Raw genomic sequence first — 19,671 nt, 5'->3', positions numbered from 1 at the left:
CCTTGGTTTTAGGACAGTCTTTTGCCATATCCGACTACAATTGAAAAATTTTTTAAAAATTAAAATGTAGCTTTTAAAATACCGCATATCTAATAGATGCATTCTCCATAGCAACACCTCTACCAATCAGTGTACACTTGCCAACCAATTAGTAGTTCTTCGAATGCAGTATAAAATGTTGTTCCCTCTTTACAATAGTATTCTTGCGTATAGTCCTGATGATTGCATAACAAAAATCTTCAATAAAATGTACCTTTTCCAGCCATTTACCGCATATCTAATAGATGCATTCTCCATAACAACACCTCTACCAATCAGTGTACACTTGCCAACCAATTAGTAGTTCTTCCCATGCAGTATAAAATGTTGTTCCCTCTTTACAATAGTATTCTTGCGTATAGTCCTGATGATTGCATAACAAAAATCTTCAATAAAATGTACCTTTTCCAGCCATTTTTATCTTTCCATTTCTACTCTCCTGTTTTGTCATTTTTTTATTTTCTGAAAGCATTGACTCAATGCTGGGATATAGTTCCATGGGTGAGCATTGGGCACCATCAGGAAACTTATTTAAGTTTCCATGGATTAGATGTGTGCCAGGACAACAAATATTTGGCAGGCAATTTCATTGTGTGGGCCTAATGTCAAAGCTTAGTCTCCTTCTATATCCATACACAACAACATCAACCTGCGGAGTCATCAATACACATTTCAAAATAAATGTCTAAAAGATCTCCAATGCCTCTCTGTTTGGAAATTTGGTGAAATCTACAAAGGAATTTACTAAGCATTGGCATTTTTGGAAGGGTTTTGCAGTCTTTCAGCAAATTTATGGCAGGTATATTGGGATTGAATCCTGAACTCCTTTAGCTTCCTGCCTATCTATTACAGAAACAAATATCCATCCACCTATCATTCCCCTGCAAAGAAAATTTGTTGCAATGTGGTTATAGACAAAATAGTTGAATCAGTACATTACATTCAACAAACCTTCCTGAGGAGAAAGCAAATATGCGCATTGTTTATCAGACAAGCATTATCAGATACAGCTAACAAGTCAAAATTCATACTTTCATACATCTAATACCCAAGAATTGGCCACCAGTGAATGCCAATCATCACAGCACAAACCATTTATAGATAAGGTGCAGAGATTTATACCGACTATAAAATAGCACTGCATAAAGAAGGAGAATGTGATAAGTATTCACACAAATTCTCCAGACAATACAACCTGGAAGGTCAACTATATTGAAGATATTTTTGTGCTGAAATCTGCCCATTGTAATGACAGGAAAGATATGACTGACAGTAAAGAAAAGGTAAAAGGTGTTCATCAGGATCAAAAATAATGCTGTGCGTAAGTCAACAATCCTGACTTATGTCCACCAAGCTGAAAATTTTCCAACACTTTCTGTCTCATTTTCTCCATCGCAAAATAACTACGGAACAATAAAGTGCCAGCCAGCCTGAACCCTGTATGCTCCCATTATTTTCCCAGTCAATATGTTCTTCCCATTGGGATGTAGTATATTAAAGCACATGGACCAAACCCTGAATTGAAATTTGTTGAACTTACTCAATGTCAAGAGATACAAATGGAAGACAATTGAGATGTTGGCTTTTATTTCAAAGGGAATAGAATATAAAAATAGAGAGGTCTTGCTAAAATTATACATGGCTGTAGTCAGACACAAGCTGGAATATTGTGAACAGTTTTGGTCTCCTTTACTAAGATATGCTTGCATTGGTGTCAGTCCAGAGAAGGTTGAGAGGGACTGTTTTATGAGGAGAGTTTGAGTAGGTTGTGTTTATACCCATTGGAATTCAGAAAAATGAGAGGTGAACTTATTGGAATAAACAAGATTCTAAAGCAGCCTGATAGGGTTATTGTAGAAAGATTGTTCCCCCTTTTGGAAGACTCTAAGACCAGAGGGCAAAATCCCAGATTAAGGGGTCACTCATTTAGGATAAAGATGAGGAGGAATTTCTTCTCTCAGAGGGCAGTGAATCTATGGATTTCTAAAAACAGGAGGCTGTCAAGGATAGGTCATTAAGTATATTAAAGATCGACTCATATAGATTTTTAACCAAAAAGGGAATCAAAGATTATGGGGATAAAGCATGACATTGGAGTCGAGGATTACTAGATCAGCCATGATCTCATATGAATGGTGGAGTAGACCTAATGGGCTGAATGGCCCACTTTTGCTGTTACAGCTTATGGTCTTATGCATCACAGTATACACACTATCATTTACATATATAAGAAAGGGCAGATTCAGCCACTCTGCCTAGTTAAACTCCACAAAATTTGTGAGGAGGCCCAAACCATGCACCAATAGACACCAAATGCTGTCTACGCTATTTATGCTTTGTGTAGGAAACGCAATAGAGTTGATCTTGTAGAATACAGGTAATAATGTATCCAATAAGATTCATCCTCAAAGAAATTATTGGTTGCAGCCACTTAGAGGTCACAACAAAGATTGGAACATTTTGATAGGTTGGAAAAGTATTTAGATAATCAATTACCTGATTTTGTAGATAATGTAAAACAGCAGAAACACAGATAATCTTGTGGAAGCAAGAACAGGAGTCACTGGGCAATGGGAGAACTGGTCAAACCACTGTTTGACAGCTAGGGAAGTGAATGTGAAGAGAATTACTCTGTTTGGAAATGCAGTGTATTCTCCACAATGGATTGCTGGCACTACCATTGGCGGATTGCAGAAGCCAGGCTCCATGCGAGACATGAATGCAGAAGAAGACAGTACATTATAAGGTAAGACTCCCCACTAGTACCATACACCAGGTAGGCAACCCAAGGACTGATGCCATGAAGCACTACTTGTTAACTGGCTGCATGTTTACCAAACCCTGCCTGTCATCCCAGCCGCGTTGTTCACCTAAATAAGCTTGCAGCTCTGGCATTCTATTCCAAAACACATTCACACTTCATTCAGTAAGATGCAATGTGCAGCTGAAAGCCTTATCACATTTGCATTTCTTTGTGCTATCTCCATGTTGCATGTTGACTTCGACCGTCCTTGCTGTAAAACACCATCCTGCTGATCCTCAGGAAATGGAGCTAGTTGTACTCAATTCCTTGCTGACCAATGGGCTAGATTTCTGTAGACATGTTCTCCAGTTTGCTGGACTTTTTGGCAGACCTTCTTTCATCTGTTGCCTCAATCAGACACATTTTACAGGGTCTGACTATGTATGTGCATCGATGCAATGAAGTTTTACAACAGGACTTACAGCTTGCTTCAGACTAGGCCAAAGGGAGTCTGACAACAACACAGGCCAGTTTAGCTCCAGAAAGAGGCAGGAATGCTGTGTGGGCCCACAAGAAAACTTGAGGTCTCCTCTGACCTGGACTGGACTTAACTCCAACTTGATCTTACTTAAAACTCATCCCCAAAATTTACATGGAAATAAAAAGTTGCCCAATGTCCTGCTGCTTTGAATCACTCTATATCTTTTTCATTGCTGTTCCAGGTGACAACTGGAATGGCAGCACTTACACAAGGCATTGAAATGCCCCAAGACTGAAATTTAGACCAGGCACTGCATTTGGCTTTCTTCTCATTGCGTTACACTTTGTAATTCCAGCCAATCAGTGAAACTCAGACTAACCTATCCAGCAGATAGCTAAACCGCAAGAATATGAGCATGTTCTGTGATTTTACCTCAATATTTCCAAAACCAGTCTTTTTTTAAGTTGAAAAGAGAAGGCTTAATAATTCAAACTATTTCCTGTTTGTTTAATTAATTGTAGGATCAAACAATTTTATTTACAATCGAATTGTTTTCACATAAAGGACTCCGTTTGATTCTTATTAAGTAGGAGCAGGCTGCTGAGGGCAGCTGTCATCTAAGCTTGAGGGCAGCTATTAGATGTAACTCATCAAGTTGGATAAAATATATTGTTAAATGATTTCCCTAGTCTTACCCACAAGAGACAAATGATATGTCAATCAGTCTTTTTTTCATGTTAAAGTCTCCCAGCTGATCTTGATTCACTGCCATGTTTATAAACAGAGCAGTGAAAACAATCCTACTAAACTGACCTTTGTCAGCTTCATTCTCCAAATGTCCAGCAGCATCAAAGAAGTGAGGAGGTAAAGAGAGATGAATAGGCATGGTCAATGCAGGAAGGATGTTCCTGATCGTGGGGGAATCTGAAGTGGGGATGATAGAGTCAAAGTCTAAGCAAAGGGGGTAAACCATTTGGGACTGAGATGAGAAGAAATTTCTTCACCCAGAAAGTGGTGAGCCTGTGGAATTTTCTACCACCGAAAGCAATCAAGCCCCAAAAATGTGCGATTTCAAAAGGAATTGGATATAGCACTTGGGCCTAAAGGGAGCAAAAGATATGGGGGAATCTTCTGGTAAGACGGCGATGGAGTAGGACAGTGGAACAAGAGCTCCTCCACTCCACCTGTTCCTTTTCTTCTTCGTTTTTTAGTTTCTCCCTCTCTCCTCCCTTCTCTCGGACCCAGAAACCCAGCCCCAACTTCCGAAGCTGGGTCGGAGGAGATGACAGGGGCTCGAGCAGGGACACCAGCAGCCAGAGGCCAGAGCATGGTCACTTGCAGCCCAAAGCAGGAATGGGGAGATTGGCCAAACGTGGAATGTGGTGGCAGCCAGCAGTCAGACCACATTGCGGCTCCCTGCACACATCTGTTGTGGAGAGTCTTTGGAGGGACACTGTTATGTTTGTCATTTTAACTGTACTTCTTGTTTTTCTGACTTGACAGTCATACTTTTCCTTCATCTTTCTATTCTGTAACTAAGGATTGTACAAAGGAACCTTTGTACCCAAGATAGTGCTGTAAGTGGTGACTTATAAACTTTTCATTGCACTCATTTGAGTACATGGGTGGCATGGTGGCTCAGTGGTCAGCACTGCTGCTTCACAGCACCAGAGTCCCAGGTTCAGTTCCAGTCTTGGGTGACTGTCTGTGCAGAGTTTGCACATTCTCCGTGTGGGTTTCCTCTGGATGCTTTGGTTTCCTCCCAGAGTCCAAAGATGTGCAGGTCAGGTGAATTGGCCATGCTAAATTGCCTGTAGTGTTAGGTACATTCGTCAGAGGGAAATGGGTTTGGGTGGATTACTCTTTTGGAGGGTTGGTGTGGACTTGTTGGGCTGAAGGGCCTGTATTCACCCTGTAGGGAATTTAATCTAATTAAAGCCAATTCAAAAACAAGGAAGAGGCCATTGATTTGGATGATCAGCCAGGATCATATTGAATGGCAGAGCAGACTCAAAGGGCCGAATGACAGTCTCATTTTCCTATGTTTCAAATTGTAACATTGCTGAATCTTAAAAAGGTGTTTGGGAATTTAAAAAGCTTAACAAAATTGCTTAAGTATGGAAGACAGTCAGAAAATCCTGTGGAGAACAGCAAAGCGACAGAACATGCAGCAGATTGCGCCTGAGCTTAAAAAAACAAGTCTTTTGCTGCACCACCTCTGCATGACTAAGTATGGGGAAAGGGGGCAGGGAGTGGAATTCCATCATCGGCTGTCATGGACTTTGCTGGAGTACAGCTTGATGAAGCAAATAAGTATAAAACTTAGTGAAAATGTGTGGTCAGGCTGGCAGGAGATGTTAAAATAGAACTCCAGCATTGAGACTCAACACCACACCTAGGACAGCACTCTTCCAACCATTTTTCCAATCAATGCAACTCCCATTTACCCTAATTCATTGCTTTACTGACTGTGATGATATTCTGGCTTTAAGAGGTGTAAATTTTGTCCTTTTTTTTTAAAATGAAGAGAGGTTGAGACAGTGGTACCAAGCAGTCCGTTCCAAGCCAATAAAGTAAACAGCTTGTGAGGGCATTGGGTTTTTTTTAATTGGAACAATAGAAGCAGTCTGAATGGGTGGAATCAGGTTCCACACAGAACCAGGGTTTTAGTTTAGGTTTCAGCAGTTGCTGGGGTTTTGAAGCTGCCAGACATCTCTCCCTGCGACAGCAAAACATTTGAGTTCTCTCTCTCTGCCAGAATTTTCTTGTGTTGTTCTTTCCTCCTGGACTGGAGAAACATTGCACATGAGCCAATCTATTTTACAGAATTTGCCTTTGTCAAGCGTTGGTTATGGGATGTTACTATATTGGAACAATTTCAGGTTTGTAGTTAAATTATCTATTATTCTGTTAAATTTTCCAATAGAGTTAAAGTTAGGTCAATTCTTATTTCTTTGGTTTGTATTTTAACTGTGGAATAGGTATAAAGTGTACTTTGCTTAAAGCTGAATAGTGTAACCTTTACCCTTGCCTTTAAAAAAGGAAAAGTTAGGGTCCAGGCTATCTTCTTGATATATTTGAAGGGGGTCTGATCTCGTCCATAACATGAGGGTAGCATGGTGTTTCAGTGCCTCATAACACCAGGGACCCGGGTTCGATTCCAGCCTTGGGCGACTGTCTTTGTGGAGTTTGCACATTCTTCCCATGTGGGTTTCCTCAGGGTTCTCCAGTTTCCTCCCACAGCCGAAAGATGCGCAGGTTAGGTGAAATGGCCATGCCAAATTGCCCATAGTGTTCAGCGATGTGTAGGTTAGGTGCATTAATTGGGGTAAACATAGAGTAATGGGATAGGGGAATGGGTCTGGGTGGGTTACTCTTCAAAGGGTTGGTGTGGACTTGTTGGACCTAATGGTCTGTCTCCACACTGTAGGGATTCTATGATAAATATAGTTTAAACTAACTCTCCACAGGTTGTTAAGAAACAACATATTTGTAAATTTCCAGCTCCATTTTGATTGGACGTGGGTTAATTCACAAAAAAGCTGTCCAGGATTTGGGACAAAAATGCAAAAAACTACAAATTTAAGTTAAGTAGCCTTAAGGATATCAGTGTCAAAACATGTGGCGCTGAACAAGCACAGCCAGTCAGGCAGTATCCAAGGAGCAGGAGAGTCAACGTTTTGAGCATAAGCCCTTCATCAATGTTAGCATAGCTGTGCTTTTCCAGCACCACACTGTTGACTCTGGTCTCCAGCATCTGCAGTCCTCACTTTCTCCTTAAGGATAGCAGTGTTGAGAAGTGAAAGCATTCATACAAATATAATTGCTCCCTGATAGATTAGATTAGATTACTTACAGTGTGAAAACAGGCCCTTTGGCCCAACAAGTCCACACCACCCCGCCAAAGCGCAACCCACCCATACCCCTACATTTACCCCTTACCTAACACTACGGGCAATTTAGCATGGCCAATTCACCTGACCTGCACATCTTTAGACTGTGGGAGGAAACTGGAGAATCCGGAGGAAACCCACGCAGACACGGGGAGAAAGTGCAAACTCCACACAGTCATTTGCCTGAGGCGGGAATTGAACCCGGATCTCAGGCGCTACGAGGCAGCAGTGCTAACCACTGTGCCACCGTGCCGCCCACATAGATAAACATTTAGTCAGTAAAGGATTCAAGGGTTATAAAGATAAGGCAAGAAAGTGGAATATAGGATTATCAGATCAGTCATAACCTCATTGAAAGTCAGAACAGAACTGATGGGCTGAATGGCCATCTTCTGCCCCTACATTCTATGGTCTTATGATCTTGTAACGTTGTTCCTTCAAGAACTCTGCACCAATCTGTGATTATCTGTGATAATAAAATTGTTCACTTGCTCATCACTAATATGCCTCACACTGAAACAAAGAACATACTGGCTAGAGAAAGTGAGGGCTGCAGATGCTGGAGATCAGAGCTGAAAATGTGTTGCTGGAAAAGCGCAGCAGGTCAGGCAGCATCCAAGGAACAGGAGAATCGACGTTTCGGGCATAAGCCCTTCAGGAATCCTGAAGAAGGGCTTATGCCCAAAACGTCGATTCTCCTGTTCCTTGGATGCTGCCTGACCTGCTGCGCTTTTCCAGCAACACATTTTCAGCAACATACTGGCTATACCTACAATTTGTAGTAAGCCAGTCTACCACCAAAGCACAGCCTCTCCAGGAAGGACATTTCAAAACATGGCAGACTGTGACTGTGAGATGTACAAGTCAAATAACATTTCTCCAGTCACACTGACAAAAATAGCCAAATTCAAATTGAATTGAATACGTAGAAATTATGCACTGAGACAAACATTTGCTACAGCACCTTCTAAAGATATGTTTCCCAATAGCAAAGCTAATTTCTGTTATGTCGGAAATGCAGTTAGCATGAAATCAGTAACTGCATTCAGACAAACCATAAGGATAGGTGCTATGAAATGGAAAGTTCACAATGTTGGCTGAGAGGTTGTCTGAAGTTGAGCTTCACACACCTATGACAGAGTGGAGAAAATTTAAATCTGTGACTTCCAGTGGTTAGTACTGTGCAAATAGAAAGAGAGATTTTATATTTTCCAACACTAACATTTTGAATGAGCATGAAAAATGTGCAGGAGAAAAACAAAAGAGTTGACACCCTTGACTGTACGCATTTCAGAAGGGGTCACCTACACTTTCGAGGATTTTGTGTCTGTTCTGCGCTCAGAAGCTCTCAGCTGTCAGATCAATAAAGGGACAACTTGAGCTGTTTTACTTTGGTCTTCATGCAAGAACCAAGGTGATCTCTAGCAACAGAGCAAAAGCACCAGAAGCAGTGACAGTTGGTTGCTCACAGTCCTGCAGCTCCACAGGAAAAGGTGATTCAGCAGACAGGTGCAGTTCACAGGAGGCAGAACCTGTTAAAAAGAATATGCAGGTAGAGGATAAACCTCCTCAACACATGGGAACAGTAACTTCTCAAGAAGGCTCAGGGTCTTAAGTTACATTTGTTAGATTGGCACCTGTTGGTCTGGTGGCCATACTTTACCATCTACAACACCTCCAGCTTCAATGTTTGTGCCTTTGGATCTTTCCAGGACTTCACCAGAGACAATTGGAGGATCGTACGGTAGCTGGCGCACAAATGCATTTGAGAGGCAAATGATGGCTTGTCTGCCAGAACCAGAAGTTACGTACACTTTTCCTGTGATGGTGCCAGTCAGAATGACTGGGCACTCAGGGTTGCAGTTCTCGCTAGCTTGGCACAAATACAGGGCATCATTGATTTCTGCAATTGAAGCAATCTCTCATCTCCCAGGAGTACTCATCAACCACATGAACTCCAGCTCCATCAATGTACAATGGTAAAGGGATCTTTATAGAAGTGTGTGCAAAATTCATGGCCATATAGTCCTGAAGCAACTCATCCTCCCTTCACAACTAACAGCACACCTATCAAGTATTTGCTCAGGGCCAAGAGGTACCTGTTGAAAAGGTGGATGACACCCATGAAGAACCTAACCAATGAGACCACAAGAGAAAAAGTGAAAACAATTCAAAAAGCCAGATGCACCATTGGGCAAGACATGAATATGCTGAGGATGCTTGACAGGTCAAAAGGATGCATCTTTTAGGGGCGGCATAGTGGCTCAGTGGTTAGCACTGCTGCCTCCCAGCACCAGAGTCCCAAGTTCGATTCCAGCCTCGGGTGACTGTCTGTGTGAAGTTTGCACATTCTCCCTGTGTCTGCATGGGTTTCCTCCGGGTGCTCCGGTTTCCTCCCACATTCCAACAATGTGCAGGTCAGGTCAAATTGGCCATGCTAAATTGTCCATAGTGTAAGGTGTATAAGTCAGAGGAGGGGGGGGGTGGGTTACTCTTCGGAGGGTCGGTGTGGACTTGTTGGGCCAAAGGGCCTATTTCCACACTGTAGGGAATCTAATCTAATCTAATCTTGAGGCATCCTTCAGTAGGGAGCAGTCAGGGTCTCCAAAATGGCCATAGGGCACTGCCCTCTGCACCAAATTGCAAGGGAATTTGGTTGGGCCCAAAGGAGGAAGAAGGTCCAGAGCATAGCGCCTCTTCAAATAATTGTGAGGAGGAGTTAGAATATGATGCACCAAAACCACCAGCACCAATGTTCATCGCTGGACAGGATTCTTAGAATACTGTCGCTAATGCAAGATGCATTTTACCTCCCCAGTCCACCCATCTGACAACACGTGGAAAAATGACGTTTGCCATGCCGCAGCCATGCTATGACATAAAGACAAAGCCATCCTAGAAACAACTGCACATTTTTCCCAGCCCACTGGTGCTCAGCGTTATTTATTTATTAATCATTAATTAAGAGTCAAACGCCAGATGCAAACGAAAGTGGGGAAGCCAACATAAATGGGAAGAAATCGTATTTATGTGGCTGCAAGACCAAACAGCAACTTACCAGTCATTGCGTAACTTTGCAATGTGATATTCTTGTGCATTCAGAGATCTGCATTCTTCTTCCCAACACTTCTGCATAATGCAACTCCTGTAGCTTGAGCAGAGTACAAAGTAGGATGGTCTGACCACTGAATTGCTCTCGGCTGACTTCCTTGGGGGTTTCAGGCCCTTGAGGGGCCAATGGCTACTCTGCCTGTACAAGAGCAGACCCAGCCCTATGAACACAAGGCAGCATCTGAGGCACTGACACGCCAAGGAAAATTGGGTGTGAAATGGAAGTGCTTTGAGCACAGCTCACATTTCCCTGTTATATTTCACCATCATTCTTCTGGTGGCCCAAATGCCCTTGCCTGCGAGCAATGAGAGTGGGGATATTTTGTTGCTGTGGTAAAATAAAAGGTCACTGCTATCAGCCATTCTGTTTAAGATGATTGTCAGAATGTGCAAGTAATGTGTGAAGGTCAACATGAACTTGTCTATAACATTTCACGAACATGAAGATGACTCATCTATGTGCACAACAAAGGCCTGAAACATCATGCCACTCATAAGGAAGATGGATTCTTTCAATATCTATACATACTGTGGGTGAACAAACTGCCAGTTACCACATATGCTTTGCTGCTGCTTTAAGACTATTCTGTTTATTGAGGTGAGCAGAGCTTTAAGCATCCTGCATCGTCCAACCCTGACTCCCCCTATCTGTAACCCCTACTCATGCTCATTTGTGATGTGGGAGTCTTTAGATGAAACCCAACAATCTGCCTTATCAGAGAAGTGTGAGTGTTTGAGCTGGTACAGGCCTGTATAATGGTGTACCGTCACAGGGAAATGATCTCTTCAGGCACTGCCCTCATCTTCCTGGGCCATCTCCTCAGAGACACTTAAAGGCCCTTTTAAGTGATTAAAGATACGAGTTTGAACTGTCAAGCTTATGACACTTTAAGTGATCATTACGCACATACCCTATATTTCACTGGCTGCTGGCACCAAATTAACATGAGTGAGTATTGCATGCCATGAGGCTGTCAGACATTTAATTCTGTGTTCTGAGCCAAGCAGGCTGAGATTTCATTGTTGGCTGGCACCTCCCCCTCAGCAGCTATCAATGGCAAGATGGCTAGCAGGCTACCCCCAGTTCTCTGTCTTCTCCAAGAGGGGAAAGGAGAGTCCTATGAGAGAGAGAGAGTAATATGAATACAGTGAACAAATGAAGAAGATATTTGTTGATCGTGATAATATGAGATATGCCATTGTATAAGGAGTGTTAATCGTGGATGTGTCCATAAAAAAGCACCTGGATAGGAGAGGGATGGGTGTACCTGCAGCATAAGAGTGGGGTGATGTGGTGGAGTAGGTTTGAGAAGGCAGAATGAGAGGGTTGAAGTAATACACACTACAGGATGCAGTTGGATGTGCCATTGTCCTTATCATTGCCATCCTGCTTAGATCATTAAATCACTTTCATCCTTGAATCCATGAGTCTGGCATGACACTCTATCTACTGGCCTCATGGACAATCTAAGGCTCACCTTCTTGATTTCACCTGCAGGCTTCTTCCTCCCATCAGTGAGGAACATTATTTCCCAGTAAATCATTACAGGAGCACATCCAGAGAAGTATCATCAAAATGAAATGCAGTCTTCCAATGATTGTGAACTCCATTCTGCCAAGTCAATGTTTTCTGCATCTTACTGCAGGTCCATTATTGAAGTCTCCCTTCAAATACTAGAGTTGATGATAATCATCATCTTACCCCTCACATTAATTTGCCAGGAAATCTTAAAATGATATGTCAGTGCAGTATTGTGTCTATGATGCCACTCTATGAAGAAACAGTAACACTGCTAGTATGTTGGAGGCAGATCATGGAAAGAGTATTTGACTGTTATTTGAAAAGGAAAGATGTTCAGGATTATAGGGAGAAAGCAGGTAAATATCATTAAGTGAAATGATTATTTAAAGAGCTGATGGACTGTATGGACTCTTTTGGCACTTTAATAATACTATAATTCTATGAATACTTCTCCATTTTCTGCAATTTGTGGATTACCTCAAAAAGGCCAGATCATGCCCTCTCTGAGTATGTTGCAAAGCTCATATTCATCCAGTTGTACAATCATAACTTTGTTTCCATGTCATAAAATTATTAGTCTGATAAACAAGAATAATGTCCAATCATATCATGAAGATGTATATATTTTCTAATTTATTTTTCTGGAAATTTCCCATCAGAAATGCTGAAACAAAAATTTAATGTTCATCTATACAGGTTAACAAATTAAATATCTAAGTTATATCAAGAAACTCATAAATATACAATCAGTGACCTTTAAACAGCATGTTTTAAAATATTTAAATCAATACTTATCTGTCAATATTATATTTTCTATCATACATTCTAACGCCTATTCTTCCCACACCCATTTACTTTTTTTGGAGGAAAGCTGGAATTGAAATTATCAATATAATTTCACTTCACTGTTGACCTTTCAAGTGAAGTCTTCACTGAGGTGCATCAATTCCATCAAAACTCAGCAACAATAGGAAATCTGAATGTAAAAGTCATGTCAGATCAATACAAATGACTGCATATTAGATTGCATTCACAAAGTAGTCTCATTATCAACCCACTAATATCAAGCAATTGCTTCAGATCATGAAATGCTACTCACAAATTTTAACCGCTATAAGGAATAAATTTGTGTCGGATACAGTGTTAAAATATTAAAAATCTGAATCTGACCCTATACTATCCACTTCAATGAAGTGGGAGTGGGGGGAGAGTTGGGGAAAGACAAGAAACCAAATCATGGCACTCATTGGCAATTTAAATTTTATCAGGTTATGAGTGTATAACAATATTATATTAAATTTAATCTGGACCAGAAAGGCTTCCTACATCTTGGAAAACTCAAAGATTAAATGGAGCCAGAACTTGTTGCATCCAATCTACCTGATTAACCCACTCCATGATCAGACATTACCAAATCACCACTCACCCCAACCCTTCACTGTTGTAATGTTTGGTTAATTACATTGTTTCATTTTAATGTCTTTATTTAAGGTTTAGAATAAACAGATGTTGGCTATTAATTGTCTGCACACATGTACACTGAGCACACATGGCACTGGCAGGTGGAAGCTGCTGTGAGACTGAGTAGTCAATAAACTTCTATCACTGACTGGCTTGGATCTGGATTGGCAACTCATGCCACCAACATTCCAGTTCCCTCTTTCCCCACAATTCTTCTTATCCTCTCCTTGGGCCTCCAATCTTCCTCACACGGGCCTCCAATTTTACACGGTCTCTGATCTTATCACTTAATTTGCATTCATACTTCTAATATTCAACTACTAGTTACCCTGATCTGGCCTCTGATTTTTTGCTTCTGGTCAGTGATCTCCCCCAAATCCTGCTCCAGAACTGTATCTCTGCCTCTTCTGACTCAAAGCATTCCACCACCACGCATCTCTCATTGGCCCTCCCATCATCTCTCATCATCCTCCCCACTCACATACACTACCCCGCATCATCACCCCACCTCACACTTCATCACTCCCCATGCCCACCTCTCATCACCTACCCACCCAAACAATTTCCTACTCACTTCTGCCAATCCCAAACTGTGGCCTGATGTTGAAGGCCTAGTGACCTGTCAACCAGTCAACCTTGTAATCTGACTGGCTGTGTCCTGGAAATGGAAGCAGGAATACTAATTGACAGTCAGGCCCGCAGGAAACCTGTGCCACTGAGCTTCCTAAGGTCATAAAACACTGTGCTCCCACCTCTGCACCGTCTCCACCTCCAAATTCTGCCGGTCGACATCTAAACTCACCCCACATAGCCATCTAAACGTAAGTCTGCAAATACAATGTGACAGTTGAATTAGCAAAATTAAGTGGGAAATGTTGACACAGTCAATTAGAATTGCAATGCTATCATCAGGTGTCAACCAGACGTTGCAATAGCAGATAGCATTGGCTCGTTGCAAGAAGTTTCTGCGTTATTAACATTTATTTTAGACACAGGCGTTCTCGGTTTTGAAAATCAAATGGAGAGGCAGGAATCCATCAAATTCGATTTTGTTTTAAACGTCACGCAAGCTTTCATCAATGTTTGTTCCAAGGGACTTTAACAGCTTACAAACTCAAGATCGCTTCTTCTAGCAGTTGGTCTTCGATTGCAAAATACATCATTTCTCTCCTGTCGTTCACAGCACCACAGATAATTCGCATTCTCACAGCTAACCCATGTTCCAGGGGCTAGACCACCTAAACAAACCGCTTGAGAAGTTACGTTTGCTGGACCTAGAATTTTTTTTGCTACTGAATCTTTCTCAGGCATTTCTGGAGGATAACAACCCCACATGACCATTGCATTAAATAAAAGTAAAGCTTGCATGTTGCACTAATGCATATTTTTTTTAAAAAAAACCCTCAGGAGAACACCGAACAAGTAAATAACCTCCTCCCTTCCACTTACACCAAGCCACGTAGATATTCCCATCCGAGTCACGTAGAAGGATTTCATTCGACGTAACTCCGTGGCAGATCAGTGCGTGAACCAGAAGCGCGTGTTCATGGAAGTTTTACAATCATCTTTTTAACATACAAAATAGCCCGGCATAACACACTGGGTTGCTCACACAGAACAGACTGGCGAATGGAAATATCTTTTAAATGATTGACTAATACAGAACATAGAGACACACTGTCCACGCAACTGAACTGGGTAAGCAATTGGGTCATTAATAAATTACAGTCATGAAAATGATCAGATCTCGTCTCATTTCTAGATGTTCGAATCGACAACTGGCAGCTCACGTATCGTGTCCCCCTTATTAGGTTATCTCGTGGCTCCTTCCCTTGCAAGGTAGGTCTTGGGTGTGTCCTTAACAAATTAGTAAGCTCTGACAGCGGGTTCACTTAGAAATACAGTATATATGGACACATGGTGGTTCCTGTTGGAACGCCTCCAAAAGCACCCGCCCTAGTTCAGGCAACAGGCGAGCGCTGTCCCGGGTCCTGAAACCACCCAGCGTCTCATTCGCGGTCTCAGGCATCGTAATATCGCTGTCCAGGGTCCTGAAAACGAAACTCCCGGACCTACTACAGTCCAGGGTTCGGCCGTCCAATTGACTCTGTCCAGGGTCCTGAAACAGACCTCAGTCCAGCTCAGGTTCGGGCGTCAAACTAGCGCTGCACTGTAATCGCTGAACGTCAGTCCATCCCCAGGGTCAGGCATTATTCAAGCGTTTCACGGGGTCTGAGACCGCCCAGAATCAGCGGCTGCCCTCAGTGGCGATTCAATCCTCTATAATTAACACAGGCAAGAGGCTGACCCGCCCAAAGTCCCCCGAACACCATATAGGCAAGTTATACACCATCAATCCCCCATCCCTCCCCTCCCAAAAAAATCAGAATTTATATAGCTGGTAATTTAGCAATCGTAACACAAGAAGACACACGCACATCGGTCGGGAGCTTACTCACCAGGGACCCTCTGCTGCAAACAGTGTGAGAGGTGGAACTACTGCATAGTTTAAACAGGTTTCTCACCTGGTCTGGAAAAAAAAGATGCGGATGGCAGATTCCAACTTCTGCTTGCTTCGCCGGGAGTGAAGGCTAGAAATGAGAGAGAAAGGGTGTATTTGCAGTGGGATAGCACACTGTTGCTGCCTTGCTGTCGTCGCCGTTCAGTATGTGTGTATGTGTGAATGTAGCAAGTGTTAGTCTCCTCCTCTTCCCTCCCCGCTCTCTCTCTCTCTCTCTCTTTCTCTTTCTTCAATGGCAACAGCTCCAGTTCCCATCGAGCATGTCCGCCTTTGACGTCAGCGCTTTATATAGACCCTGGCTGAGGGACAAACATCAGACACTGGCTTTGAGTCATCAACAGCTGCTCTCAGGATTTCTGCCTTCCCCTCAGCATCATTATTCCAGTGTCTGTGCTGTCACGACAGTATCAGCCCTGTCGCCTCTAGGAGCACTTTCTCTGGAGAAATCACAGCAGTTCGACAAAGGAGGCTCAACAACTTCTCCAGCTTTGATCAAGGACTGATAGTGAAAGAACTAAAACTAATAGTTAAAAATATCCTAGCTTTTAAATATTTCCTGCAGATCCTGTTTTCCTTTCTCTCCCCGTGTGTGACGATCTAAATACAGTTTATTTGATGAACTCAGGACTTTATAACACTTTGAAGGTCCTAACAACTCGTTTCATAGGAATGTGCCTAAAGAATTTCGCAGTTGGAAAGGGCTGAGTAGAAATATTGTACCCCGAACGCCACTTACCTTAAAAGAAGCACTCGGACCTTATATGCATCAATTATATTCATGCATCTAACGTGTCCAGAATTTACGATAAATTGTTTGTTGATTGTTCTCTACACTAAGGAACCTTGCTTTAATTCTTTGTCTCACAAAAACCGTTAACTTTGCTCTGGTGTGGTTTCCAGCGTACAATGATGAGTAAGAAATGTAACTGTAATACTGTTGTGGGATATGACTTGCAATCCTAACTGAAAACTGGAGGGCTCAGTATGTGGGCACTGGGCAACGCTCCAAGTACCAACACAGAATTAATGACAGAAAAAGAAAACGCTGGAAACGTTCAGCAGGCGAGGTGGGGAGAGAAAGCGAATTAATTTTTCAAGTTCATGTCTCTTTCACAGGGATAAAGCGTTGTTCCACTCTACAGACGCTGCCTGACCTGTTGTACACTGACAGCTTTTTTTTGGTCAGATTTCCAGCATACGCAGGTATTTCCATTCTGTAAACCGTCAACAAAACCATCTGTTCTGAAATGAACTGAACTCGCCAAATTGTACCAGTAATCTGTTCTTCTGCACTGCTAAATGCAACTCTATTTTGAAGCCAGGGTGGGGAAATGGTTGAGATATTTGCCCTGGTTAATTGTAAATCTTCAGTCACCTTTTCAGATTTGAAGGGATTGTGAGGTAATCCAAACTCTAGAGTAAACCAGGCGTTTATTATTGGCTCTCCTGTTACATTGAACATCTTTTTTTCAACAACAAACCCCACTATGTGAGGAATCGACCGCCTCCGGGAAGTTAACTCGGACCTCACGCAAAGTTTGAGGTTTGTTGACAATTCACCGATTAAGATATGTCTTGGTCTGCAGGGAGTCCTCTCTGAGGCAGCTGAATGCAAACATTCTCAGGAAATGACGCAGTTCTCCATTTTTGGGAGAGAAAACACGCTATAAAACGGACCGACAGTTTTCCCATAAGCATTGTCAATATTTTATTTCAAATTGCAGTCAACAACCCTGCCTTTAGCTTCTGTAGATCACATCACGGCTCTGTCCACTGCCCTCTAACCCTTGAAGATCCTAACCCCACTGGGGAGAGGCTTCTGTGGAAATCCCAGATCTCACCAGCGGCTCTATGTTTGTCCATTCATTAGGATTACACGGTACCAAATGTATTGTTTCAATAGGGGACATCAGAACAAACGGTTTGGCAATGATCATTCATAACGATGTGAGTACCGAGGCAAAGATTCATCATGCATAATGGACAGACGCGTTTAATCCACTCCAGGTTCCGAGACCATCATTTTGAAAGCTTTCAGCTCACACACAATGACAGAGTCATACAGTAACACAGTAAGCAGCGTCCTAACGTCTTTCTGCCAAAGTATAATGGAGATCCATTCAGTTGTCAGACCTTTCCATTGCCTCTATGTATGTAAATAGTGTCCTGCATAAATAAGAAATGCCCCTTTTTTTGCTATTGCAGTGAATGTCATATTCCCTTGTTTGTTTTTTCTTGATATGTAAAGACTGCACAAAATTGATTTAGTATCTGTGTATTTACTCAAAGGTTTATTATGAATAAAGTATATTTTGCAATACAAACACAGTAAGCAGAAACCTTATCGTTGTATATTTTTAATATACTCAGTGCCACAAAGAGAGCTCTAACTATTCAAAAACTGCAGTTATAATCAGCTCACTGGCTTCCTAAAGATAAACTTTATAAAATTAAAATTTAAAATATATAAATTGTTTTAAATTACTGCCTTCCTCCTGTTCACCTTATTGTTCCTCCCTCTCATTCTCCCTTTTGATATTTTGTTTAAACATTTACTTAAATGCTATCTTCCTTGTAACTTTTTACTTAAATCTTGACATTGTGACACGATTTCACTTCTATACTGCTCTGATCCCACAACTCAGTTGAGACAACCACCTTGACTTTCAAAATTGATTTTGTTCATTCATCTGATAAGGAGATTACATTTGGAAACTGGCATATAAAATGTTCCTGAAGAAGGGCTTATGCCCGAAACGTCGATTCTCCTGTTCCCTGGATGCTGCCTGACCTGCTGCGCTTTTCCAGCAACACATTTTCAGCTCTGATCTCCAGCATCTGCAGACCTCACTTTCTCCCCATATAAAATGTTCACTCGAATAAAAGAAAAATCTATCAGAAAATATTCGAGAAAGATTTGTTTAGATGTACAGACCTGCTGGAATAGAAGTTATAGAGTCATACAACATGGAAACAGGCTGCTTGGTCCAACCAGTCCATGCTGACCATAATCCCAAACCAAGCTAGTCCCACCTGCCTGCGCTTGGTCCATATTCCTCCAAACCTTTTCTATTCATGAACTTATCTAAATGTCTTTTAAATGTTGTAACTGTATCACATCAACCACTTCCTCTGGAAGAGAATTCTACACTGTGTAATTAAAAATTGCCCCTTATGTCTTTTTAAAATCTTCCTCCTCTGAACTTAAAAATATGCCCCCAGTTTTGAGATCCCCCACCCTAGATAAAAGATACCTGCCATTCATCTCTATACCCCTCATCATTTTAAGTGCCTCTTAAGATCACCCTCTACCTCCTGTGGTTCAGTGAAAAACATCCCAATCTATTCAGCTTCTCCTTATAACTCAACCTCTCTATTCCCAGCAACATTCTGGTAAATCTTTTCTGACCCTGTCCAGCATAATAATAACCTTCCTATAACAGGGAGACCAGAACTGGACACAATGGTCCAGAAGAGGCCTCACCAATGTCCTTTAAAACCTCAACATAGCATCCCAATTCCTATACTCCAAGGTCTGAGCAATGAAGGCAAGCATGCTAAAGGCCTTCTTAAGCATCCTATCTATATGTGGTGCAAACTTCAAGAATTATGCACCTGAACCACTAGGTCCCTCTGTTCGACAACACTACCCAAGGTGTTACTTTTAATTGTATAAATCCTGTCCTTATTTGTTTTACCAAACTGCAATACCTCACATTTATCCAAATTAAACTCCATCTGCCACTTCTCAGCCCATTGATCCAATTGATTGAGATCTCTTTGTAATGTTAGATAACCTTCTTCACTACCGAATATATCATCAATCTTGGTGTCATCTGCAAACTTACTGACCATGCTTTGTATATTGTCATTGAAATCATTTATATAAATGAGAAACAA

At 41.8% G+C, this 19,671-nt stretch overlaps 1 protein-coding gene across 2 annotated transcripts in view; it reads right to left on the bottom strand.

The window, feature by feature from the left end:
* snap25a (synaptosome associated protein 25a) overlaps nucleotides 1-16,045 on the bottom strand; it is a 131,281-nt gene extending 115,236 nt beyond the window's left edge. The window contains exon 1 of one of the 2 annotated variants that reach the window (XM_043696619.1): nucleotides 15,776-16,045. The gene's annotated coding sequence lies outside the window, so the exon portion shown is untranslated. The remainder of the gene's footprint in view (nucleotides 1-15,775) is intronic. The other variant, XM_043696618.1, reaches the window with a different exon arrangement.
* Between the last annotated feature and the right edge of the window lie 3,626 nt (nucleotides 16,046-19,671).

The sequence above is a fragment of the Chiloscyllium plagiosum genome, chromosome 9 (genome assembly GCF_004010195.1).
Source record: "Chiloscyllium plagiosum isolate BGI_BamShark_2017 chromosome 9, ASM401019v2, whole genome shotgun sequence".
NCBI classification, from domain to species: Eukaryota; Metazoa; Chordata; class Chondrichthyes; order Orectolobiformes; family Hemiscylliidae; genus Chiloscyllium; species Chiloscyllium plagiosum.
Note: the sequence above shows the minus strand (reverse complement) of the source record. Positions and strands in the feature narration are given on the sequence as shown.